Source organism: Podarcis melisellensis (genome assembly GCF_964234715.1).
Source record: "Podarcis melisellensis genome assembly, chromosome: 11".
NCBI classification, from domain to species: domain Eukaryota; kingdom Metazoa; phylum Chordata; class Lepidosauria; order Squamata; family Lacertidae; genus Podarcis; species Podarcis melisellensis.
This window is the reverse complement of record NC_138543.1, coordinates 17,891,219-17,917,656: the sequence shown is the minus strand read 5'-3', so window position 1 is coordinate 17,917,656 and position 26,438 is coordinate 17,891,219. Positions and strand designations below refer to the sequence as shown.

The 26,438-nt window shown below is 40.9% G+C and overlaps 1 long non-coding RNA gene across 1 annotated transcript; it reads right to left on the bottom strand.

Annotated features, from left to right (window-relative positions):
- Positions 1-24,252: 24,252 nt before the first annotated feature.
- Positions 24,253-25,443, bottom strand: LOC309380678. The gene is made up of 2 exons (XR_014173016.1): positions 25,032-25,443; positions 24,253-24,802 (listed from the first exon to the last, which is right to left on the bottom strand). It is a non-coding gene; the product is annotated as an uncharacterized lncRNA (long non-coding RNA).
- Positions 25,444-26,438: the final 995 nt, after the last annotated feature.

The window sequence follows — 26,438 nt, the reverse complement described above, 5'->3', positions numbered from 1 at the left end:
TTACATACGCTTCAGGTTACAGACTCCGCTAACCCAGAAATATTACCTCGGGTTAAGAACTTTGCTTCAGGATGAGAATTGTGCTCCGGCAGCACAGCAGCAGCTGGAGGCCCCATTATCTAAAGTGGTGCTTCAGGTTAAGAACAGTTTCAGGTTAAGAACGGACCTCCGGAACGAATTAAGTACTTAACCCAAGGTACCACTGTACTTGATCGCTTAGCCTTCTTGAAGACATATGCTGATGGGTTAACATAGATCCTCTTTTTCATGGGCGTGTAAAATGAGAGTTGTCATAGCATCATAGCTAAAAGTAGAAGTCAGCAAATAATAATAATAATAATAATAATAATAATAATTTTTTATTTATCCCCCACCCTCCCTGGCCAAGATCGGGCTCAGGGTGGCTAACACCAAATATAAATACAGTAAAACCATAAAAACCCCAAACAGTTGATTAAAATATGTTAGAATGCAGTTTAAAATGCAGTCTCGTTTAGTGGTAGCCTATAGATCAAAGCCAAAACGGGAGAAAACGTCAAATATTCACCAGGGCCAACTATCCATACTGGTCCTACATGGGCCAGCAAAAAGAGCCGAGGGAAAATTTATATACAAAATCCCATATGAGGGGTTCCATCAAAAAAAATAAATGAGAGGGGGGGATAGACTGAGTCCAACCCAAAGGCCAGTGAGGCAGAACAGAAAGCCTGGGCTTCCTAGTAGCATTGGAAAGAGAAGGTGAGGTGTACTCTACCATTGCTCATGGGACCCTGCAGTTCTGTCAACTGACATATGTTAGCTCATAAGACTGTCTTATGGGAAGTCTGAATGATTCATGCTTGACAACCATGGATTTTGATCCAATTGAGAAGGGCTGTGTGTGCTAAAATGCAACTGAACACCAAGACTAGACAAATGTAAAAGAAAACTACTTTTAATGAACTTGCAAATGTTTTATCTATTTTTTTTAAAAAAATATTTAGAGTGGTATTCAACAAAAGTTTACTCAGGACTCAGTTATACAGCTGCAAATAAAATGTATTAAGTGTGTTTTAAGTGCAATATACAATGTGACACTAGATAGTGATGGTGAGCCTCAGGAAAATTCAAAAAATGCCTCTTCTCTCCAGGATGTTCCCCAAGCAGTGCCGGATTTACGTATAAGCTAAACAAGTTATAGCTTAGTGCCCCACTCTCTTGGGGCCCCCCAAAAAAATTAAAGGAAAAAAAACCTGGATGTACATTTCCAAAATATAAGATAAAAAACAAATGAAATAAAACCTACATACAGCAACAGTGTTTTGTGTTGTGTAGGCTCCTATGATGTAAGTCATGGGCCCTGCTTGCTAGCCTGCTCCCTAAAATATCACTGGTTTGCTCATTTATATATATAGGGTGCCTATATTCTTCATGGACTGGTCACATGGCAACATGTGCAAATGGCCTTAGATATGTGTTAGGTCCATAAATTACCATATAGCATATATTCAACACAAAAACAGCGACAATTTGTTGTTGACAAAGGTCAGCTGGACATATAAAGGGTCCCATTACCTTCAGTAGCTTAGAGCCTCATCAAACCCAAATCCGGCCCTGTTCCCAAGCAAACAGTGTCTGCTCTCCTCATTTCCTCATTATTCTGACCACTCTTGGAGACCAGTGGGGAGGGTAGCTTGTTGCAGCAGGAGGGAGAGACTCCCTGGCATCTTCAGCGGTGTCTTGAACCTCCTCTGCTTCAGCCTCAGAGTGAACTGCTCCCTGCTGCCACTTGCTCTTCCTGCTCACTAAACCCTGTTGCCCCTTCAGCTCCCGCCTTCCAATCTTCTTCCTCTGACTGCTCCTCTGTGTCCTACCACCAATCCCCTGGCTCTGGTCCTTCCTCCTCTGGGGTTTTCCTTGGGGGTTCCCTGGCTGGTGACTCCCATCACTCCTCTGTGTCCAGCCAGTCCTTGACATCTCCCACCCAGAAAGGTAAAGGTAATCTTGGTCTACTACTATGGCAGCAAAGGGAGACTGACCACATAAAGGCACAAAACTCCTCAACTCCAAAACAAAGAACCATGGATAGTACACATTGTAAAAGCTAAAGGGACCCCTGACCACTAGGTCCAGTCATGGTTGCGGCGCTCATCTCGCTTTATTGGCCGAGGGAGCTGGCGTACAGCTTCCAGGTCATGTGGCCGGCATGACTAAGCCGCTTCTGGTGAACCAGAGCAGTGCACAGAAATGCCGTTTACCTTCCCTCTGGAGCAGTACCTATTTATCTACTTGCACTTTGACATGCTTTCGAACTGCTAGGTTGGCAGCAGCAGGGACCGAGCAATGGGAGCTCACCACATCGCAGGGATTCGAACCGCCGATGTTCTGATCGGCAAGTCCTAGGCTCTGTGGTTTAACCCTTCTCCCACCCTCATAAATTGCAATTTCATGGAAACTATCAGAGGTATACAACAAATATACACACATTGAAAACCAAAATCACAGATCACCAGCTAACTGAAACATTTTTTTTTAATTGCCTGCATAAGCCTGGTGACATAAAATACTAACATACTTAATTAGGGAAAGAAAGTTAGGTTGTTTATGTTCTTGATTTTATTATGGTTTTTTTTTATCTTGTATTTTTATGTTGTGAACAACCTTGAGATCTACAGATGGAGGGTGGCATATAATTTTAATTACCGTATTTTTCGCACCATAGGGCGCACCGGACCATAGGGCGCACCCAGTTTTTTTGGGGGGAAATAAAGGGGAAAAAATTATTTCCCCCCCAGGTGCGGGGCTGGGGCGGGGGAAGCTAGAGCTTCCCCCGACCCCAGCCCTCAAACAGGCAGCTCTCCGCAAGCAGCGGGAGCGCTCCCGCTGCTTGCGGAGAGGTCCGCGAAGCCTGGACACGCTGAGCTCAGCGCGCCCAGGCTTCGGCATGCAGGCACCTCTCCGCAAGCAGCGGGAGCCCAGCTCCCGCGAAGCCTGGAGAGGTGTGCGAAGCCTGGAGAGCATGAGGGGTTGGTGCGCACTGACCCCTCTCACTCTCCAGGCTTCAGCGAAAGCCTGCATTCGCACCATAGGACGCACACACATTTCCCCTTCATTTTTGGCGGGGAAAAAGTGCGTCCTATGGTGCGAAAAATACGGTAATGAATTAACAGCAACAGCAACATCTGAGTAGGCATGCATCAGTTTGTCCTGCTAGGCTGCAATTCTCTGTTCACTTACCTGGGAGCAAGACCTATTTAACCCAATGAACTGCATAAGTAAGCATGAACAAGATGGGGCTGCTAGTCTGAATATGTTCCATTTCTTCCCTGAGTGGGATACTGCCAAACTTTCCCTGACTCTGAGCTGTATTTATATCATAGTTCAATTTATAATCCCTAGAGCCCCCTCTTGGTAATTGCATTTGACAACTGAATGCTCCGGTGGAAGCTACATAATAGACTTGGCTGATGTTTAAACTTCCAGTATTTTTTCTGTTTTCTGATTCATGACAATTTTGCTCATAATTAGGTGGAAGAGGAAGCCTTGATCTTTTTATGTGAACTCTAGTAGAGATAAACTTTGAAGGGATCGATACATCTTAATTTCATAGTCTAATCCTATTTTCATGTTGCATGCCAAACGTAACGAGATAGAAGCAGGCATTTCTTTTGTTTTCCCTCAATACTCATCCCCAGCACTAGTGATGTTGGAGACAAGCTTTTCTTTTAAATGGACAGTGTGCAATCTATTAGGGGAAAGTGCAGATACATTAAAATGAGGGAATTCCATGAAAGATGAAGAAAATATACACATTTTGGAAATTCATGGGCAAAATAATATGCAAGGAGGCATTTTGTTCACAAAGTGATTTCGCAAAAGGAATTGTCATCAGAACATAAGTCCTATGATAACTGCATGTTTCATTTGCAATTGAAAAGGATAGTATTAATTAAATTGTCATCAATGGGTCTTTAAAGCTTTCGTTGTTGGCTGGATTGTGCTCACTTGTTTACATGATTTTTGTTGTTGAATGCTAGGGAAATACTGCAAAGAAGTGAGCAAATGATTGAGATCCAGACCCACTAGACCTCCATACAAACAAAATTGTAAGGTATTTAGAATGCAGTAATAGATCATCACCACTGATCATGACTTCCACCAGTAGACATATATTGCCTAAGCTCATTTTCACAGATTTTATTGATGGCCAGAAGTCTAGCAAAAAAAGAGAGAAAAGTTCAGCGCTTCCTTGCATCCCCTCCTCTCCGTTAATAGATTTGCCACACCTTTGTATCCTGCACCCAGGGAACTTATTCTTACACACAGGACTTGAGTTTACTGCAATGTTTTCTTTTTTGATTTGACAAGCTGAAGCTTTTCCTCTCAGGTGATCCCTGTGTTGCTCTCTGCATGGCTTGAATATAAATGAGCAATGAACAGTGTGGCAGGAACCTAAAGGACAAAATGGAACAGTTTGCCTTTCCATGTCCCAGGAAAAGAAAAGAAAAAGGCGAGGCAAGCTTTCCATCAGCGTTCTAGGCCAGTCTTCCCAAATTGATATGTTGACACTTGGAGGCATGTTGGCACATCAAAATCTAGTTTACACACACACGTGTGCATGCTATATCTGCATTTGGATAGATGATAGATAGATGATAGATAGATGATAGATTAGATAGATAGATGATAGATTGATAGATGATAGATGATAGAGATAGATAGATAGATAGATAGATAGATAGATAGATAGATAGAGATAGATAGATAGATAGATAGATAGATAGATAGATAGATAGATAGATAGAAGAGAGAAAAAGATGGATAGATAGATGATAGATAGATAGATAATAGATGATAGATAGATAGATAGATAGATGATAGATAGATAGATAGATGATATATGATAGATGATAGATAGATAGATGATAGATAGATAGATAGATAGATAGATGATAGATAGATATAGCTAGATACTGTAGTAGATAGATATAGATAGATAGATGATAGATAGATGATAGATGATAGATAGATGATAGATAGATAGATAGATAGATAGATAGAGGAATAGATAGAGATTAGATAATAGATAGATAGATGATAGATAGATAGATAGATGATAGATGATAGATGATAGATAGATAGATAGATAGAGATAGATAGATAGATAGATAGATAGATAGATAGATAGATAGAAGAGAGAAAAAGATGGATAGATAGATGATAGATAGATAGATGATAGATGATAGATAGATAGATAGATAGATAGATGATAGATAGATAGATAGATGATATATGATAGATGATAGATAGATAGATGATAGATAGATAGATAGATAGATAGATGATAGATAGATATAGCTAGATACTGTAGTAGATAGATATAGATAGATAGATGATAGATAGATAGATAGATGATAGATAGATATAGCTAGATACTGTAGTAGATAGATATAGATAGATAGATGATAGATAGATGATAGATAGATAGATAGATAGATAGATAGATAGATAGATGATAGATAGATGATAGATAGATAGATAGATAGATAGATAGATAGATAGATAGATAGATAGAGGGATAGATAGAGATTAGATGATAGATAGATAGATAGATAGATAGATAGATAGATAGATAGATGATAGATAGATAGATGATAGATAGATAGATAGATGATAGATGATAGATAGATAGATAGATAGATAGATAGATAGATAGATGATAGATAGATAGATAGATAGATAGATAGATAGATAGATAGATAGATAGATAGATGATAGATAGATAGATAGAGATAGATAGATCATAACATCTTATTTGGAAAATAACATCTTATTTGTAAAGACATCACATAATAAAAACTCCTTAACTCCGTGTAACCTCATCTGAATGTGTGTATATTTTCTGTGTGCACTGTGCTGTATTTCAGAATGGTGCTTAAGTGAATATTGATTCCTTTGGTGTCTGCTGAGAGGTGATTCACGTTAAGTGGCAGTGAGTCAGCCTCTTCCCCTCTTGAGAGGAGCTAATATCTGGGTCAGGATTGAATTGTTGCAAGATAATGAAAGATTTCTTCCGAAAATCATGTCAGCCACTCCTGTGGCTCTAATCCTTAAAGGTTGTGTGACTCACTTCAGATTTCCGCTCCCTCTCCACCTGCCAACTGTGTGACGAACCCAAGCGTCTCTAGTTTAAATAGTAAAATGCTTGTTAGAATTTCTGTATCGGGATCAGGAGACAGTGATGTCTGAAGGGCTGGGCATTCTTTTGATCATGAGAAAATTTACACACACATTCCAGACAGGCATGCAGGAACTATTAGAAGTACTTCACCAGGCTTTTCTTTGATCACTTATACTTAGCAAAGTTTGTCTATTTGTTTAATATTGCTGCAGTGATAGAATTCTCTTATTCTGATAGTTTCCTTAACAAATGTTCTCCTTTGTTGTAGTATGTCATAGTGAAAAGTCTGAATGGAAGAGTCATTGGTTCAAAGCTCAGTACAGCCATGAGCTCAATTGGTGGCCTTACTCAAGCCACTATTTCTCATCTGCAACATGGTGATGCTAATACAGTGGTACCTTGGGTTACAAACGCTTTGGGTTACAGACTTCGCTAACCCGGAAGTAGTACCTTGGGTTAAGAACTTTACTTCAGGATGAGAACAGAAATCGTGCGGCAACAACAGGAGGCCCCATTAGCTAAAGTGGTACCTTAAGAACAGTTTCAGGTTAAGAACAGACCTCAGAACGAATTAAGTTCTTATCCAGAGGTACCACTGTATACTATACTGAGCTACCATGCAGGATTGTTGTAAAAAGTACCGACACTATTCCTTGGAAGTACTCTGTGAAAGGACACCTGGAAACTATGTCATGATCCTAATAATAATAATAATAATAATAATAATAATAATAATAATAATAATTTATTATTTATACCCCACCCATCTGGCTGGGTTTCCCAGCAGAATATTAAAAACTGGGTGGCTCCCAGCAGAATATTAAAAACACGATAAAACATCAAACAGTAAAAACTTCCCTAAACAGGGAAACATTGGGCCCTCTGCCTGGTTCCCTGAAACTTCACTTCTCGCAGTGAGGGAACCACCAGAAGTCCCTCAGCGCTGGACCTCAGTGTTTGGGCTGAGCAATGGGGGTGGAGACGCTCCTTCAGGTATACTGGGCTGAGGCCATTTAGGGCTTTAAAGGCCAGCACCAACACTTTGAATTGTGCTCGGAAATGTACTGGGAACCAATGTACTGTAGGTCTTTCAGAACTGGTGTTATGTGGTCTTGGCAGCCACTCCCAGTCACCAGTCTAGCTGCCGCATTCTGGATTAGTTGTCATTTCCGGGTCACCTTCAAAAGTAGCCCCACATAGAACGCATTGCAGTAGTCCAAGCAGGAGATAACTAGATAGCTGCAGTTTGAGCTTCTGCCTGTGTACTGGGGCTCCTGAACTTCATCTATTGCTGCCTCTAGCACATTCTGCAGAAGGCACTGCTGTTTGCTATAACAGCACTTGGTGCACAAGACTTAACTGCTGTGCCTTATATTTTCAGTTGCATTTTTATTTTTTGCTCCAGGCTTTTAAAGCCACAATTCTGGCTAAAGTGGGATTGAAAGAGCGTACAGAGCATACCTAGAGCCAGCCCAAGACAACAGCAAATGACACAATAATGCCCCCCCCTCTCATTCCACATTCAGAACAGATTGGTTCAATTTTACTTCAATCTGGACCCTTTGCTCCTCATATGAAGCCCTTCTCCATGGAAGGTGCAGAGTATGGCAACGTGAGAATGGGCCTTCTCAGGTGTGGCTTCCTGTTTGTGGAATGCTCTTCCCAGAAAATCATGCCTAGCCTATTCCTATCTGCTTTCATACCTGCCAACATCCTAAGGAAAAGTGGGACCTTCTGGAATCAAATCAGAAACCAGGTCAGCTTCTGTAAATCCGAGACTCTCTCGAAAATAGGGAGACTTGGAGGGTCTGAACCAGGCAAAAATATTCTTATTTTCTGCTTATCTTTCAGTGTGGTGGGGTGAATCTTTTTTTCTATGTGTATTACTGGTGTATTTTAGGTTGTTTTATCCTAGTTTTTAAAGCAAGTTACTTTGAGTTTCATTTTTTTTGAAGTATCTAACAAATACAGGTAACAACAGCAACTTAAACTTTGAGGTTAGTGCAGCGGCAGATGTGTTGGTTATAGACGTTGGTGACATTTTTCTTTTCTACTTTCCATCGGGCATGTTGTGCAGTGGTTAAAGTTCCAAACCAGGAAGACTTACTCATAACTTACTGGCTGGTCTTGAGCTAGTTATTGTCCCTTCAACATAGCCTGCTTCATAGAGTTCTGTGAAGAGAGACCAAACTGAGGATATAAATATAAAAGATAAATAATGCATATTAGAAACATACAGAGGACACATTCCCCAAACAGCTATCAGTTACGGTTGCCATACGTCCAGAATGAAAGCAGCAAAAATAGTGTCCGGGGAAATTTTTGGGAAATCGGCAAATGTCCAGTTGGTAAAATATCCCCACCATACTGAAAGATAAGCAGAAACAACTTTGTGTTTCCCCACAAAAGCTCAACAATAACAATTGTGAGGTTGATTTCCTTAAAAAAGCTCAGCGATTTTTTGTGCCAGGAATTTTACTTTTTGAAATATGGCAACCCTACTATCAGTTCTCAGTATCCAACCTGGGCACAGGCAGTGCAAAGGCAGGAGAACAAAATGGTAGGATTGATGTCAGAAGCCTCATAAATTAATATAACCAGGGCAACATGGCTGGCATTCAATTTACTGCAGTCTTCTAGTCAAGTAGTCTGTTGTTGCGATTTTTCTACTGCATTTATATAATTGATCATAATTACATCAGCTTGGCAATACTTGGTTCGCTGTTAATGTGAAAGGGGGAAGACTCTTGATAGAGATGAAAGGAGCCCTAAAATTAGTCCAAATTAATGTTAGGTTCATCAAACAACTATTAAGATTTGGGCTAGATGTTTTTGTGATAATGGCTTAGAGATCTGCAAATGGTATTAATCTTTGACTCTAATAGCGCAAATGAAAAAGCAGCCTCCAGTTAATGCCGTGATTATACTACTCCCTTGGGAGCTCTTCTTTCGAGTTAATCTTTCTATATCTGTGGACCTTTATGTATTTAAATTGCTGCAACCATGCTTATATGTAAGCAGCTACTAATGAAAAAGAAACACTTAAAGAACTGAACTAATAATTAAGACTGAAGTTTTTGCTGTACACTAATGAGTTCATATATCACTGATTCAAAGAGCTGTTAAAATAAAAATTAAAGACTTCCAGGAGTGTGTGTAAGATGCAAAACTCTTCTCTCCCCCCCTCTTTGTGATTACTCTGGATAAATACAAATTCCAGCCACATTTTCTCTATGCTTATTTTATGACACTGGGATGTGGCTGTTTGCTCCGTTTATCACCAACAGGCACATTGTATATGGAAGATTCCATCAACGGTGTCTCTGAAAAAATTTACACATCCCTTGGGAAGACAGGCGATCACCAGTGTTGAAGCAATGATTCTTCAACATTAACTTCGTTGGACTGGTAATGTTTGGATGCCTAATTATCATCTTCCAAAGCAACTACTCTATTCCGAACTTAAAAATGGAAAGAGTAATGCTTTCAACAAGAGGTATAAAGACTGTCTCAAGGCAAATCTTTAAAAAATGTAGTATAAACACTGACAATTGGGAAACACTGGCCTGAGAGCACTCCAATTGTGCTGAGAGCACTACCAAAGGTGTCATGGTCTTTGAAGACACTCAAACTCAGGACAGAAGGGAGAAACATGCTAAGAGGAAGGCACATTTGGCAAACCCTCATTGTGATCAATTCCCACCCAGAAACCTATGTCCCTACTGTAGAAGGATGTGTGGGTCCAGAATTGGGTTCCATAGTCACTTACAGACTCCCTGTTAATCAGGTCCTCCCTTAAAGAGGGCATGTGTTGTGGTGAGACATGGCAACCAAAGCCGTGTTGTGGGTGGGTAAGATTGGTTAGCCACAACACCCAATTGGTAGGTCCCTTGATGCAGGGTTTAATCAGGCCAGTGGGACACAGGATAAATGGATCAAGGGACCTATATATATCTATGCACGTGACCTAGAGCTTCCTCTTTTGGCTTGTGCATCGGAACACCCGCCCACCTCTCCCTATTTTTAGGGCTTGTGCACTTGACCGTCCTATGCCGTCATGTGTTGTCTGTCCTTGGGACAGGGGCACGGCAGGAATTTTCCCCACTTGGCTGATTGGCTGTCACCATTTGGGTTTCGCCTGCCATGTAGCAAATCGTCACAACTTGTAAGGTTGCGGATAGGCTCTGGTTCAGGTGATAGGGATGGGAGAACACTCTCGCCATCCCTATGCGAAGGGTATTCCGTTAAAGAAATCCAAGGACTCGATGATTTGGTCAACCCCTGTGAGGGGGTTGTGCCTGTGCCTGAGTCCAGGGGGGGCCATTTGGGTGGTGGAGATAGCCTGTTCCTGGCTTTCCGCTTATCCAGGTGTTCACCCTTGGCTGACCTATGCTGGTGCCCTGGGTCACGCTACCTGCAACGATGAAGGGAGCTAGTCAAACCAGAGCCTATGCAACCACTCACTTGCTGTAATCAATTAAGTTGTTGCCTAAATTCTGCCAAAAACAAAAACAAAATTTGAGCCTTGTTTGAATTTATTTAAGGGGGAGGTTTAAAGGTCTGAACACACAAAGACCGTGTTCATGGAAGACAATCTTACTCGGCTACAAGTGATCGCCAAAGAAGAAGATATATGGATATAAACAGCCATAGCCTATGGGGTGACATGAACTTGTGCTCCTTACACCAGTGTTGCCACAGTTTTTGGGGGTACAGGGCTGGGACAGGGTAGTAGTGTGCAGATACATTAGTGGCAGTGAGCATGGATTGCATCTGACAGTGTATCTGTACACTCTCTCGTCTCCTTGTGACCTTTTTGCTGTGATGTGTGTTCCATGATTTGCATTCAATGAAAGACAATAGAACCCTAATGAAAACAGACAAATAAAACAAATAGGATTCTATTCATTCCCCCCGCCATAGGTAATTGTTCTTTTCATTGCAGAAACAAATTAAGTAAATAGGATTAATTTGTTTTTGTTTTTTATTTTTTAATTCATTCACACCTCTATCAGAAAAGGTTACATTCTTTTGTTTACCATTAGGGATAACAAAATGGATTCTCAGTTGTAGCTCCTGTATAATGGAATTCATGATCTATGTAGGCCCAAATGAGCTCAGGCCTTCAAAATTATAGGAAGAACTATAAATGTAAAATATTTTTCATTAAGGAATGATTGCAATAATTTTATGAGCTCACTATGGCGTTTAATGAGACCTGTTCACCCCAATTTCCAGCACCAGTTGAATATAATAATTATCTCTTCATTGGGTATTTCAGTCATATTTTATGTTTGCCGCACTATTTTGAGCTGGGCTATTTTATGCTTTGTAAAATACTCCGACCACTTAATTGATAAGGAATATACCAAACTAAATTGAAAATATGATACATCCTGGAAGGAGATACTGGATATACATATATATGTATGTATATAATAAATGGATTAGTTCTTGTTTGTTTGTTTGTTTGTTTTTACAAATGCTACTCAAAACACTATTTGCCTTTTGTTTTTATCTGCCCTTTGAGGAATGACATTTTACTGGGGATTTACTTAATTTGATTACCCAGATGTGTTTGATCATTATACTTGAAAATGATCTTTCTCTTTGAAATTACAACATTATAAATTAGACTTACAACAGCCTAGGGCACTATGATATTGTTCTTAACACATTTGAAACTGACTTTACCTTACACAGTCCTTTATGATGGAAATTTCCTGACTGTCTGACCTTTCATACATCGTCAGTGTAGAACCTATCATGTGAATTTGTTCTCACATGTCCATATTGATATTTCTAAAGGATGATGAACAAAATTTCTTCAGTCTGTCATGAACTATATTAAGACTATATAGTAGTGCACTCCTAGGAAAGGCTCCCTGAATAGGGAATTGGAACATCGTTGTAATACGATCTTTTAGTATCACCGTTGAATTGTCTTAAAAACTAAATAGAAATAAGGTTAGGTCCAAATATACTAAGCAAAAATTCTTCACGTATAGAGCTGATTCACACATAACAAACTATGGGCTTTTAAAGCCATGTAAACTACAAGTTGCCATGCAGACAAACAAACCATGGCTTCTTTCTCCAAAGCTTGGTTTGCTTCCCAGCTGCACTTGCTTTGGGCCTCTGTGGTTTCCTGAACATCTGTCAGCCAAAACATAGGTAAGGATGGTTGCTGGGTTCACATGTAATGTCAAGCCATAGCCATAGCTAAAGCAAACCAAGGTTCATAAGCCAAAAACAAACCATAGCTCCAGATCATGGTTTGTTGGAAGTCAACAAACCAGAGTTAAGCAACTGGGCAAGGTTCACACATAATACTAAACTATGGATTGTAATATGTCTCTCTCATTCCCCGTTCCTGGTTCTTGGATATAAAGGTCTGCATCTGCATGTACCACTCATCAAAAGGATAAGCACGTCTCATGTTCAAAAATACTATACTTCATTCTGGAGAGACTTGAAGTAATATTTAAAACTGGCAACGTTCATGGAAGAAAAGGATGAATGGAACTCTTAGAGATGGTAAGTCTCATTAAAACACCACACTCCCCGGTTTTGTAGAGCTACAATAATTCACTCTTCTTACATGGACTGTAACTCACCACCAAAATTACAGCAGGCTGATTCAATATGACCTTACAATCTATTATCAGCACAGACTAATATATTTTCTGCAGCGGAGATTGGCTTTAGCTAGCCATAATTACTAAATTTGAATGATTACCGTTGCCAGGGAGCATAGCTGGGAAGTGTGTTTTGTATTTGGTTTGGGGGTGTTTTGTTTTGTTCTTTTATCCATTTCTTTTTTATTAGAATACAATACAACAAAGAAGTTAGAACCAAAACAGCAGTCAGGAAAAAACCTATAGATTGACTTTAGCTGCAGCTAATTCCACTGACTTCCTTCTTAGTAGACATTGGGGTATAAATCAGGAATCCTGTTTTCCTCAGGGGGAAAATAACACAGAATGACTATGAAAAAGAAGCAGCTTGACACTATTGTTCACAAGTAACCCTCCATGTGTCCATATTTTCCAGGGACATTCACAGATTTACAGAAGCCGTTCCAGTTTATGACTTGATCTTGGAAAGTCCTGCTTTTCCTTGAGATGTCCCTATTTTCATCAGAGAAATCTTGGAGGATATGGGTAGCCCCACTTGGATGGGCCACAGCTGGGTAAGGGTTTTCTTGTGGATATTTAGCTGACTCTTTCACCCTGCAAGTGTCTCGAAAAAACAGGACATCCTGTTTTCTTTCATGAGAACATGGCAGCCATTTGGGGTACTGTGATCTCACATGGTTTCACACCAAGATCTCACCTCAAAAAAGTGCTCCCCCCTAAAAAAGCACTTTTTGAGGGGCCCATAATCTCACATGAGCCATGTTACCCAAAGCACGGGCAGAAACTCAAGCTGTTGGAGGGTATGGACTCTTAACTCTGCTCTCAGCAAGGTCTGTCAAAAAGGCAACAAAACAAAACACCCCCCCCCCAAATCCCTCTGTTTCTTTCTGCTCAAGTTGTATACTGTTTTGGTTTTTTCAATGTAAATCATTACAGTGGTACCTCGGGTTAAGAACTTAATTTGTTCTGGAGGTCTGTTCTTAACCTGAAACTGTTCTTAACCTGAAGCACCACTTTAGCTAATGGGGCCTCCGACTGGGGCCGGACAATTTCTGTTCTCATCCTGAAGCAAAGTTCTTAACCCGAGGTACTATTTCTGGGTTAGCAGGATCTGTAACCTGAAGCGCCTGTAACCTGAAATGTATTTCTTTTCTCTGGACACCATCTGCATTACTCAAGTGCTTTTGCTACCGCAAACTCAGGCTTCCCTCTGAATTATATGAGTGCCTCTTCTAGCTGAAAGACCTACACTGACTCCCCGTACATTTCCAAGCACAATTTAAAGTGTTGGTGCTGATCTTTAAAGACCTAAACTGCCTTGGCTCAGTATTCCTGAAGGAGCGTCTCCACCCCCATCATTCAGCCTGGACACTGAGGTCCAGCTCCGAGGGCCTCCTGATGGTTCCCTCACTATGAGAAGTGAGGTTGCAGGAAACCAGGCAGAGGGCCTTCTCGGTAGTGGCGCCCACCCTGTGGAACGCACTCCCATCAGATGTCAAGGAAATAAACAACTGTCTGAAGGCAGCCCTGTTTAGGGAAGTTTTAAATGTTTGATGTTTTGCAGTGGTACCTTGGGTTACAGACGCTTCAGTTTACAGACTCTGCTAACCCAGAAATAGTACCTCGGGTTAAGAACTTTGCTTCAGGATGAGAACAGAAATCACACAGTGGCAGTGGGAGGCCCTATTAGCTAAAGTGGTACCTCAGGTTAAGGACAGTTTCAGGTTAAGAATGGACCTCCAGAATGAATTAAGTTCTTAACCCAAAGTACCACTGTATTGTGTTTTTAATATTCTGTTGGGAGCCACCCAGCATGGTTGGGGAAACCCAGCCAGGTGGACGGGGTATTAATTTTTTTTTTTTTATTTTTATTATAGCTCCCACAAGATGGCCACCAGCTTGGATGGATTTAAAACAGGATTAGCCAAATTCATAGAGACTAAGGCTTTCAATGGCTGCTAAACTCAATGGCTATGCTCTGCCTCCACTGTCAAAGGCTCTGAACAGCACTTGCTAGGAATCATAGATGAGGAGAATGTTGTTGCCTTCATGTCCTATGGTGACTGTAGGAACAGGGCACTGAACCAGATGGGTCCCTGATGTGATCCAGGAGAGGGGCTCTTCTGTTTTTGAAAATGGCAGGTAAAACCTTTCCAGTGACTGCAAGTTGGCTATATCCTGCTTATAGTCCTAGCCATACTCCAGTGCTAGAACATTTATTAAAGCTGGCAACTTTATGAAAGTGCATAATGTTTCTTTAAAGAACGCTCACCCCAGTCTGAAGCTGAATTTATTTTATTTTGACAGATACTTAGAACCAAGAACAATGTTTACACACCAAAAAAATAAATTTTAAAAAATCAACATACTTTTATGTAATGAATTTAGGTTGTGGTAATTCACATAGGTTGAGCCTGAGATTCAGTGGGGAATAAACATAAGTGAATGTCAAGTGTAGGATTTTCTTTATCCGTCTTTTGGATGACGCTTTCATGTGCATAAAAAAGAGCAAAGTAATCAAAAGAATTTGTTTCCAGAGAGAATTATGAGGATGCTTACATACTTCAAGGAGATATGTATTAAAATGTTGATTGGATATGACAACTAACAGAAATAATGTAAAAAAATCTCTCACACAAGTAGAATTATGCACCCTATGACTTGCAAAGCTCTCTGATATGTTTTCTATTTTTTCTTTCATTGCACAATGGACCATTGAGGATTTATGAGCAGTGCTGCTTTTCTAGGGATGAGCTGAAAAATATCACAGAAAACAAAACTGACATGCCTCACTAGTTTGTTGTTTCTGCAGGATCCCTTTGCAGTTACCCCAGTTGTTAGGATTCATACTTGTGCACATGTAGACATCACCTTGCCAACAAAGGCCCGTATAGTTAAAGCTATGGTTTTCCCAGTAGTGATGTATGGAAGTGAGAGCTGGACCATAAAGAAGGCTGATCGCTGAAGAATTGATGCTTTTGAATTATGGTGCTGAGGAGACTCTTGAGAGTCCCATGGACTGCAAGAAGATCAAACTTATCCATTCTGAATGAAATCAGCCCTGAGTGCTCACTGGAAGGACAGATCCTGAAGCTGAGACTCCAGTACTTTGGCCACCTCATGAGAAGAGAAGACTCCCTGGAAAAGACCCTGATGCTGGGAAAGATGGAGGGCCCAAGGAGAAGGGGACGACAGAGGACGAGATGGTTGGACAGTGTTCTCGAAGCTACCAGCATGAGTTTGACCAAACTGCGGGAGGCAGTGGAAGACAGGAGTGCCTGGTATGCTCTGGTCCATGGGGTCACAAAGAGTTGGACACGACTAAACGACTAAACAACAACAACAAGGGCAGGAATGGCTGACAAGGCATGCCCGCAGGATAATAACTGAGAAGGCCTGTGTTTACTAGCCACCATTGGCGGCAGAGTAGCCTGTTGGTATCAGTGGGCTTCACCACAAGCTGCTAACCAGTCAGCAGCCACGTGAATGCAGACTGGTGCCTGAGCAGTCATAGAATAGTAGAATTGTAGCATTGGGAGGGACCCTGAGGGCAGTGCCAGATTTACGTATAAGCTAAACAAGCTATAGGTTAGGGCCCCACTCCCTTGGGGGCCCCCAAAAATTTAAAGGAAAAAAACCCCTGGATGTACATTTCCAAATTATAAGATAAAAAACAAATAAAGTAAAACCTACATACAGCAACAGTGGTTTTTTTTTTACTTTTCTTTTTTATTGGTTTTCACATATTACTTTACAATACAGATATACCAACGCCAACATCATTTCCTCCCCATCCCCCGATACATTTACATTTCTATTTCCTCAATCCATCATATTATTCTTTTCTGCTTCCTCCCACTTCCCTCCGCCCCCACTCGATTTCCTCCACATTATACAATTGGATACAATAATCTTTGCATTCTACATCCTTCTCAAATCCTCTATATATTCTTATTATCTTTCCTTACTAATTTTTCTTCCACCCAGTACTTCACATTTTAATCTAGGCATATTAGCATATCTTTTTTTGAGCAATATTTTGCCATATATTCATCAAAACATTTCCACTTCTTTTTTAATTTTTGATTTGACTGATTTCTTATTATAGCAGTTAATTTTGCCAAAAATAAATATTCATTTAGTTTACAAATCCATTCCTCCATTGTGGGTATAGTTTGTGACTTCCACCTAGCAGCAATCACTATTATAGCAGCTGTACTTGCATATAGAAAAATAGCAACAGTGTTTTGTGTTGTCTAGGCTCCTATGATGTAACACATGGGCCCTGCCTGCTAGCCTGCTCCCTAAAATATCACTGGTTTGCTCATTTCTATATATAGGGTGCCTACATAAAATATGTATTTTCTGAAAAAATACATATTTTGTTATGTGCAAATGGCTTTAGATACCTATTAGGTTCATAAATTACCATATAGCATATATTCAACACAAAAAACAGCAGCAATTTGTTGTTGACAGAAGACAGCTGGACATATAAAGGGCCCCATTACCTTCAGTAGCTTAGGGCCTCATCAAACTGAAATCCGGCCCTGCCTGAGGGTCATCCAGACCAACTACCTGCAATGTAGGAATCACAACTAGACAGATGGCCATCCAGCCTCTGCTTAAATACCTCAAGGAAGGAGAGTCCTATGTCTAACAGCTCTTGCTGTTAGACAGTTATTCCTGATGTTTAGACGGAATCTCCTCTCTCTCCTGCCTCTGCAAACACCTTATGCTTGTCTCTGGCAAGGACTGCCCTTCTATTCCCACCTTTTGGCTGGTTCCACTGCATCTGGTTCTGCTCCATCTGTTTTCTTGGATAATCATCTTCTTGGACACATGTTGAAAGCCACTGCCTCCAAATGACTCCTGGTGCAGGCCACTGATTCCAACCCCGGTTCCAATTAAGCCCCCATTCTAAGTAAAAAAAATAAATGGCATGAAACAATAGTGGTATAATAGAAAGTTACTCATTATACAAGCATCCTCATTACTTCCAATATAATGTTTGTTTTGACACTTTGATTTGTGAGACATTTTCATGCTTTGCACAATAGTAGGTTCTAATTACTTGCTTTTCTGTGTGGGAGGTGTACATTAAAAAGCGATTTGCTTCAGTTGTAGAAGAGAGGTTAACCATCTCAGGCTCAGCTGATTAGATGAGCTACATTTAATTTTATATACAGCGCCTTTTAATTTGGTGCAAGACATTTGCATTCTCTCTGTTTCCTTTTCTCCGCACTGAAATGTGAGTAAGAACAAACCATTGCGTCAGTTCAGGCTTCTTGAGTCTTCAATTACAAAGCATTATAACGAAGTTCAAGATCATCTCCCTCCCCATCCATGATCCCCAAAGTGAGTGCTGAAAAGCTCTTATTGGACAGGCACATCCTTTTAACCATGGAAAAAATGTTTGACATGCATATGTGGGAAAGGAAACAAAATAGTTTAGGGATGGAAGCCCATCACATTTACCTATAGTTTGCAACCCTGATGTTAGGCATTGCCATTTGAGGGCCATACAGTCATACCTTGGGTTACAGCCACTTCAGGTTGCGTTTTTTTGGGTTACGCGCCCGCTAAAACCCGGAAGTACCAGAACAGGTTACTTGCGGGTTTCGGCAGTCGCACATGCACCGAAGCGCTAAATCGTGCTTTGTGCATGTGCAGATGCACCAAATCACAACCCATTCATGCGCAGACATGCCACTAAGGGTTGCGAACGCTGCGGGTTGAGAACATGCATCCCGCATGGATCACATTCACAACCCGAGCATCCACTGTACTATAAAAGATATGGGACATCAATGATAAAAACCTTTCTGTTTTTAATTGAAATCAGACACAGGCAGCTCCAATTTTGACAAAGGCTAGCTGTCAGGGATGTGGCTGAACCAAACGCCTGGGATAACTCTGGAGACAAGGGAATGCAGTCACAGACAGAGCAGGGATGAAGGGGTTAGTTCAACCCCCTTCATCAAGAGTGTCCAGACTCAGATAGAGTAGCAGACTAGGAAAGCTGGCAGGCAGAGGGAGGGGAGGAGATAGATGGTACTGAGGGGGTTGCTATGCAACCAGGAGGAAGGCAGCATTTAGAGGGCTCTTTGTTTGAGGGGGGGGGGGGGAGTTCATCCACCTTCTCCCCGAACCAGAAGAGCTGAAAGGGTTAAAATGCAACAGAAGTACAAGAGAGGAAGGGCGGGACTTTGGCACTCTTCGTGCTGCAAAAGGGACGGGGACTCAGAGTGACCAACTCGTAGCTAAGAGCGGCAAGCTCGGAGCCACTCTTGGATGTTATTTGTAAATAAACGTACCATAAAATTGCCAGAGACTCATTAATTCTTATCGGAGCTTGCTTGCCTGCCTGAGATCATTACACTAGCCCTTTCACCCATGGAAATTTCCTAATGTAACCCATCCTGCCCCAACAGCCGTCCAACTTCTATGTCCTCTCTTGGCTACAACATACTGGTTTCTTCCACGTGTTGTGTACCTTGACCTTATATCTCCACCTAAAGTAGAAGGCAAGGCATTCATGGCTCTTGTCTTGCTCCATCACCTGATGTGCAGCAGTGCTCACCACAGCATGTCCTGAAAGGAGGGTCTAGTGGGAGGAGCTGAGGGATGGACAGCCTTTCTTCTGTTGAGGACATTCCCTTGGGGGTAGCCCATGGGGTCACATGCTAGTGTCAGGCGGGAACAAGGCCAGTTTTGCACAGGGCCAAAGCCTGGAGTTGGTGGAGCCAAACTTTCTGTGTTTTACCTTCATTGTTGTAAGCAGTATTCATCGGGATTCTAGTTGCTGGAAATGACAAGTGGTGAAAGTGCTGCTGAGATGCTTTGGGGCTTCCCTTAGGCATCTTGTTGGGCCTGATCCAGCAGGCTATTTTTTCCCCCTGTTATTCTGTTTCTCTCTGCTCCACCAGCAACGCCCACCAACTTAAAGTGCATTGTACACAAAGCTTACTGAAGTATTTTGGCACCTAAGGAAGAATATCCCACAATGCTTTCTCTCTGGGAATAAAAATAATAAAATAATAATAATGAGGCATGAAACAATTCATTATTTGGCTAAAAAAGCCACCTCTATTGGTCTGTCTCACCTCCAACTATATTACCTGGGTTATGAAGGCGCCCAAAAGATGTTAAAGCAAAGATTATGGGATAATGCACACAGTGACTTGCGTTCACGATCACACGCAGTCTGTAGTCCGCTGGCATTTCAATATGGGTATGTCTTAAAGTTAACATCTTACATTAAAAACCTGACAGTACCAAACTACAGAAGGCTTTTCACCAAAGCCAGACTAAACGTCTTTCCTTCTGCAGCGTTGGATGGCAGGTTGAGAGGAGTTCCCTACCAGGACAGACTTTGCTCGTGTGCTCAAGACATCGATTCCATAAAACATATTTTGTTGCATTGTGCAAAAGATGAGCAAGCCAGGGCTGAACTGATACTACCCTTGCTGGTACCTTTCCTGGGAAAATCAGAGGCTCACTATGTCAGGTTCCTACTGGAAGAGCGGACAAATGTTAGAACATTAGCAATGGCAAAGTTTTTATCGGTGGTTGCAAGATCAAATTAGCCCTATATTCTAAACAAAATGCTTGTTTAACCCGGAGGTACGCTGTATGAATTATGTATTGTTTTGTAATGATTTGTTGGGTCTCTGGACCATAATAAAGATTGATGATGATGATTTGTTCTAATGGCAGGGCCTACTCTGCCTGATGGTAGGGCCAGTTCTGAGGCACAATTGGGCTGCCAAAAAAAAGCTCAACAACTTTTGTGTCTGGCAACCCACTACTGACATAATGTGAAAAACCACATTATTAATATGTGGTAAGAACCCAAGCAGAGGTTCTTTGGGCTTACCAGCATCAACCATCCCCCAAACTAGTGCGATATTTCCCTGGGGAGCATGGTCTTCTCACATAATGGTTGCAGATGTCTCATATTATTCCTGTAGTGCAGGAAGGAGAAAAAACAGTGTTTAGAATAATATGAGAAGTCTCCTTAAGAAAAAGACTCTAGACCTCCACTCAGAGACTTTGGTCCCTGATGTTTTCTAAACCCTTTCCTTGATTCTAATGCTTTTTATATATAAAACAGGAAAGGAAAGATAAAAGGGAAAAGAGAGCCATAACCTGCAGCATTTTCACAAGAAAATAATAGAGCCAGAACTGGGATTTGAGGAGGAAAGCACCCCTGTGGTGGGCTCCTTTGTTTCTCCTCGGTTTCTTACTCCTGCCACTCAGTGCTCAGTGCCATTTTTCAGTAATCAACAGTAGCACAAAATTGACAGGAAACATAAATGGCAGTGACAAGACTTCCCCTTCTGCTTTGCAGAGTCTTTGTTTTGTGTTAGCTGAGACCATCCCTGGACACCCTGGGTAGGAAAACTGCTGAAAAAGTTGACTTGAAATCTCTTTTAAACCTGGGTTTCAACTATGTATGCTCTCCGCAGAAAGAATGTGAGTCCTGTGGGAACTGGAAAGAGCTTTTCTTTTTCTTGCTACAGAACTGCAGGTCAGAAACATTTTCTATATTTCCAGATGCAAAGTAGGAAAAGATCCCTTATGCTTTTAGCTGCCCTCATCCATGCCTGACAACCTACACTTTGTCAAAAAACCTTCTTCCAGAGACAAGTATTATTGGCACAGCAGCCATAACTTCGTTTGCATCCGGTCTCCTAGTTCCTGATATGCCCTGGTTTGCTAATTTCCCTGAGCCAGAGATGGGACTAATTTCACTGTGTCTTCCGTTCAGGGAAGGAACAGGTTGAATAGCTGTAAAGGAAGGTCTTCTGCTACCAATAACTATTGGTAGTTCCCTGTTTGGTACCTCTGCCTATCTAGTTTTATTTATTTGGCCCACCTTATTATGGACCTTCCAATCTGGCAGTGGCAGCACCCATGGAGGGCAGCCATATCCTGCCCACAGATATATCTCATCCAGGACCCTCTCAAACCTGACAATGTCTCTGGTCTTAGTCACTCTTGAGAAAGTACAGTGGTACCTCGGGTTACATATGCTTCATGTTACAGACTCTGCTAACCCAGAAATAGCACCTCAGGTTAAGAACTTTGCTTCAGGATGAGAACAGAAATCGTGTTCCGGTGGCGCGGCAGCTGCTGGAGGCCCCATTAGCTAAAGTGGTGCTTCAGGTTAAGAACAGTTTCAGGTTAAGAACAGACCTCCGGAACGAATTAAGTACTTAACCCGAGGTACCACTGTATTATTATTTTTTTTTATTGAATTTATATACCACCCTATACCTGGAGGTCTCGGGGCAATTCATAGGAAAGATCACAATGTATAAAATCAAAATAGAAGCAATAACCCAATAACACCCTCCCCCAAAGAGCCACATTTTCAAAGGGTATAAAATATCAATCAGGTCAACCAAAGGCCTGGTTAAAAAGGAACGCTTTTTTGCCTGGCGCCTAAAGGTGTATAATGAAGGTGCCAGGCAAATTTCCCTGGGGAGAGCATTCCACAGACGGGGAGCCACTGCTGAGAAGGCCTGTTGTTGTGTGCCTGCCTTTGGACCTCTTGAGGAGGAGGCACACAAAGGAGGGCCTCAGAAGATGATCTCAGCATTGGGTAGGTTCATATGGAAAGAGGTGTCCTTGAGGTATTGTGGTCCTGAGCCATTTAAGGCTTTATAGGTCAAAACCAACACTTTGAATTGGGCCCGGAAACAAATTGGTAGCCAGCACAGTCGGACCAGGATCAGTGTAATGTGCTCAAACCATCTTGCACCGGTGAGCAACCTGGTCACTGAATTTTGCACTAACTGAAGTTTCTGAACTGTCTTCAGTGCCAGCTCTACGTATAACACACATTATACACATACATAACAGCCTTGTGATATTGCCTCCCGCACATGGTATGCGTGAGATTGTTAATCTTAGGGTCATGGGTTTGAACCCCAGGTTGGGCAAACAATTTTTGCATTACAGGGGGTTGAATTCGATGTCCCTTGTGGTTCCTTCTAACTCTACAATTCTATGATTCTTTGTTAGTTGTTTAGTATGCAACGTTGGATATGCATATTTTAACACACAACAGTGACCAGGCAGAAGAAAGTGTATAGTGGTATAAGCAAAAAAAAAAAAAAAAAAAAAAGGGGAACTTTTGGCTAGATTCCTGTGCCACCAATTCTAACAGTAGCAACAACAACAATTTTATTATTTATACTCCGCCCATCTGGCTGGGTTGCCCCAGCCACTCTAGGCAGCTTCCAACACATATTAAAACATAATATAACATCAAACATTAAAAACTTCTTGATACAGGACTGTCTTCAGATGTCTTCTAAAAGTTGTGAAGTTCTTTATCTCCTTGACATCTTATGGGAAGTGAAGGAAGGTCTTATGGGAAGTGAAGGAAGGGGGATTCTCTTACTGTAAAAATCTTGAAAACTTTTCAACATTCAATAAAAAATAAAAAAGAATGGTATCAGGATTTAAACCTGAATGGCAAAGGCAATCCAATACTATCCTATTTCTATGCTCTCTCTCTCACACCCCCCCACACCCCCCCACACCAATTCTCTAGTGTTCATTTTCATTTTTCAATCACACACCACCACCAGCCAATGGGATCCACATTTCTTGTCCCAGTTCTGCAGCTGACGTCAAGTTCCACCATCAACGGGGGGGGGGGTGTCTGTGGGGTCTGGAGGAATATAGATACACAATAAACATGATCCTGCTATGTGTGAGTGTTCAGAACTTAAACGGTTAAGGGTTCTGAGTGTGCGTCACATTCCGACGTCAGCTTTTAGAAGCTAAGGAGGAGGAGTTTTTTCCTGTACCTTCACTTCTCTCTGTGTATCTGTGAGAGAGAGACATGGCTGCTAGCAGCCCAGGAGAATCTGAGAAATGCTGAGCTGTAAATATTCTGCTGCAATAAAGGACTGATAAATAAATAAGCACACTAACGCTTCGTGTGTTTGGATGGTTTTGAAGCAACAGTTGTTCCGCTGTGTTCCACTCTGCAAACTTGCGGCTGCCGGAGGAGGACCTGAGCAGAGGTCGCGACGGAAGAGTGCCGGACAGCCATAGAAGGAGTTGCGCTTAATTGGGGCCGTAAATCAATTAAGCCTAATTATTCTCAGATATATCCACTCATATCCTGCCCATGACTCCACTCCATTTTATCTTTGCCAGCAAAGCAGCTCCACCAGTGGAATGTACCAGATTTTTTCATGGTGTCAAAGGGCTTTCATGAAATCGTGAAGCTTCTCAACCACTGAATCTCAAGTACAGAATCGAGTACCTTTAAAAAATAAATAAATACATAAATGGCAATTTCAGTGTTACACAGTCAGGATTAGACAATGCTAACTACACAAATCAGAAGAGGAATACTAAATGCATGTTGATGACTATCTTTCTTTTTTGAATATCTTACAGTTGTAATAACTTTACTTAACGCTAGTGTTGACCATGTGATGAGTGGCAAATACTGGATTATTTTATTATATTCCCTGTCCAAAACATTTTTCGAAAACACAGTCTAATTGCCCTGAATTCTTAAAAGTCTTTCCCCCTGAGAACTGGTATTCTAATAATTTTCTTGCAAAGTAGCAAACTCCTTCCTGCAAATTGCTTCCTCTCTTGTTCTTTGGGCACTTCATGCTTCCAAATTATTTGATCCCAAGAGGCACTGGCAGTTGTTGTGAGTACCCCTTGATGTTCTCACTGTTTTGTAAAACGGATTGCAATTTCTCTTTAATCTCTCAGTCAAAAAAGGTTCTTTCATTTAGCTCTATTCCTGAGTCATTAAACACATTTGAAATCTGTGGGACTATATGAAAAGCTATAGAGAGGAAGAACGATCAATGTTCCAAATACTCATTCTTTTGAATTTGGAAAGACATATTTTCCCACACAAAGTCTTCACGTTTGTGAATTTTCTCTCTCTTTTTAAAAAGCTGCCACTGCCATTGTTTCTTCTACCCGTTGCTTCATAGAGGATATGGAGATCTTTCTATGAAGGAAGAAAAAAGTCATAATTAGGAAATTATATTGAAGACGTAGCAGATTCAACTTGTACAGCTATGTTGCTATGTCCCTATCTGCTCCAAAATGCCCAAAGATGAGGGGCCACTTGACACTGTCAAAAATAGTCACAAAGTTCTATCCCTTTTGGACTTGTGTATAGCCTGTAGAAGAATTAAACAAAAAAGAGAGTTTTGAGCTTTGTTCCAATTACTTACATTTATGAATTCACAAACAGCCATTTTAAATGGTATCCTGTATTTCATATATACAAGAAGCTACCAGTCTCTCCCAACCCCAGTTCTGTACTTACACCTGGAAACAGCATCAAAGAAAAGCTAGTGATGTCATAGTGTGGTTAAGATGATGCAGAAATGACTTAATACATTCTTGTGATGTTAACATCCAGATCTTCTCTACATCACAAAGGGTTTCCGCTTTGATCATAAGAGTCCAGGCTTAAATCAATTGGAGTACTGTGCTTGTTAATTAAAGGAGCTGGTGAACTTTTCTTTATTTCAGTGGGTCTAAATCAGCTTGTTGTTGAAATACTCTGGTTTATGAATGACAGCTGCCGAGCCACTTGTAAGATGGGTCTATATTTATAGTTTATGTCTACCATAAATGCGGTTGTACTGTTTCTCTGAGAGACAGGGGAGGGGAGAGGGAGGGGGGGAGACACAGAGAGATTTCACACAGTTAATAATTGAAATTGAGATCTTAAGTCTGGAACTATTTCCTAAGAAATGCTACTACCCAGTTTCCTAGCGTGCATGCTCTATTTAATCTCTAGTCTGAAAGCTTGTCAAAACTAATTACATCCAGAACTACAAGGCACAAGAGGTCAACGAATTGGTAGGGCCTCCAAGAAACTACAAGGATAAATTATTTACAAAAGAGGTTTACAGTAGAAAATTGAAATTAATTCCTTGGCAACAGAAGGTTGGGGAGGGGCTAGGGTGAGACACCAACACATAGCACTTAGAAGAATGAAGGCAGCATTTTTATTCTTTTAGCAAATTGGTATCACTGCATCATGGCATGTGTGAGAATCCAGATCAATCTGTAAAGGATCGAGTTTGGCAAGAATGGGGACCTGGAACCAGGTGCAAAGTTTTTTTGTTTTTTTAAAAATAGCTTTTATTTGGTTTTACAAAATCAATCACACAATTAACATTCTTAGAAACATTGCAAATAAAACAAGATTCTTAGGACTTCCCTCCTCACCACAATGGATTCCTTAAAAACCTGTATCAACTGCATATTTAACTGCTTTAACGTAGTTATTGATGATGTAGCTTCACAGTTCTTCTGAAACAGTATGTCATTTTTTTCTTTTCACATTTTGTAAGTGGGTTAATCTAAGTCAAACAATGTCAAATGTAAATAGATTTACTTAAAAAAAGCAAACTGTAAAAGAATATCAAAATGTCTTGTTTAATTTATTCCATTTTTATTTCTATGTTGCCTTTCAAAAACAAGAACAACAACCTTCAAACATTGCCTACACTTAAATGAGAATGATGGAAAACACATTTGTGCCAATACATTTCTAATTTTATTCATGGTGTTTTTGAATTGTATTTATTTTGGCTAATAACATATAAATGCAATGCAGAGGAAGG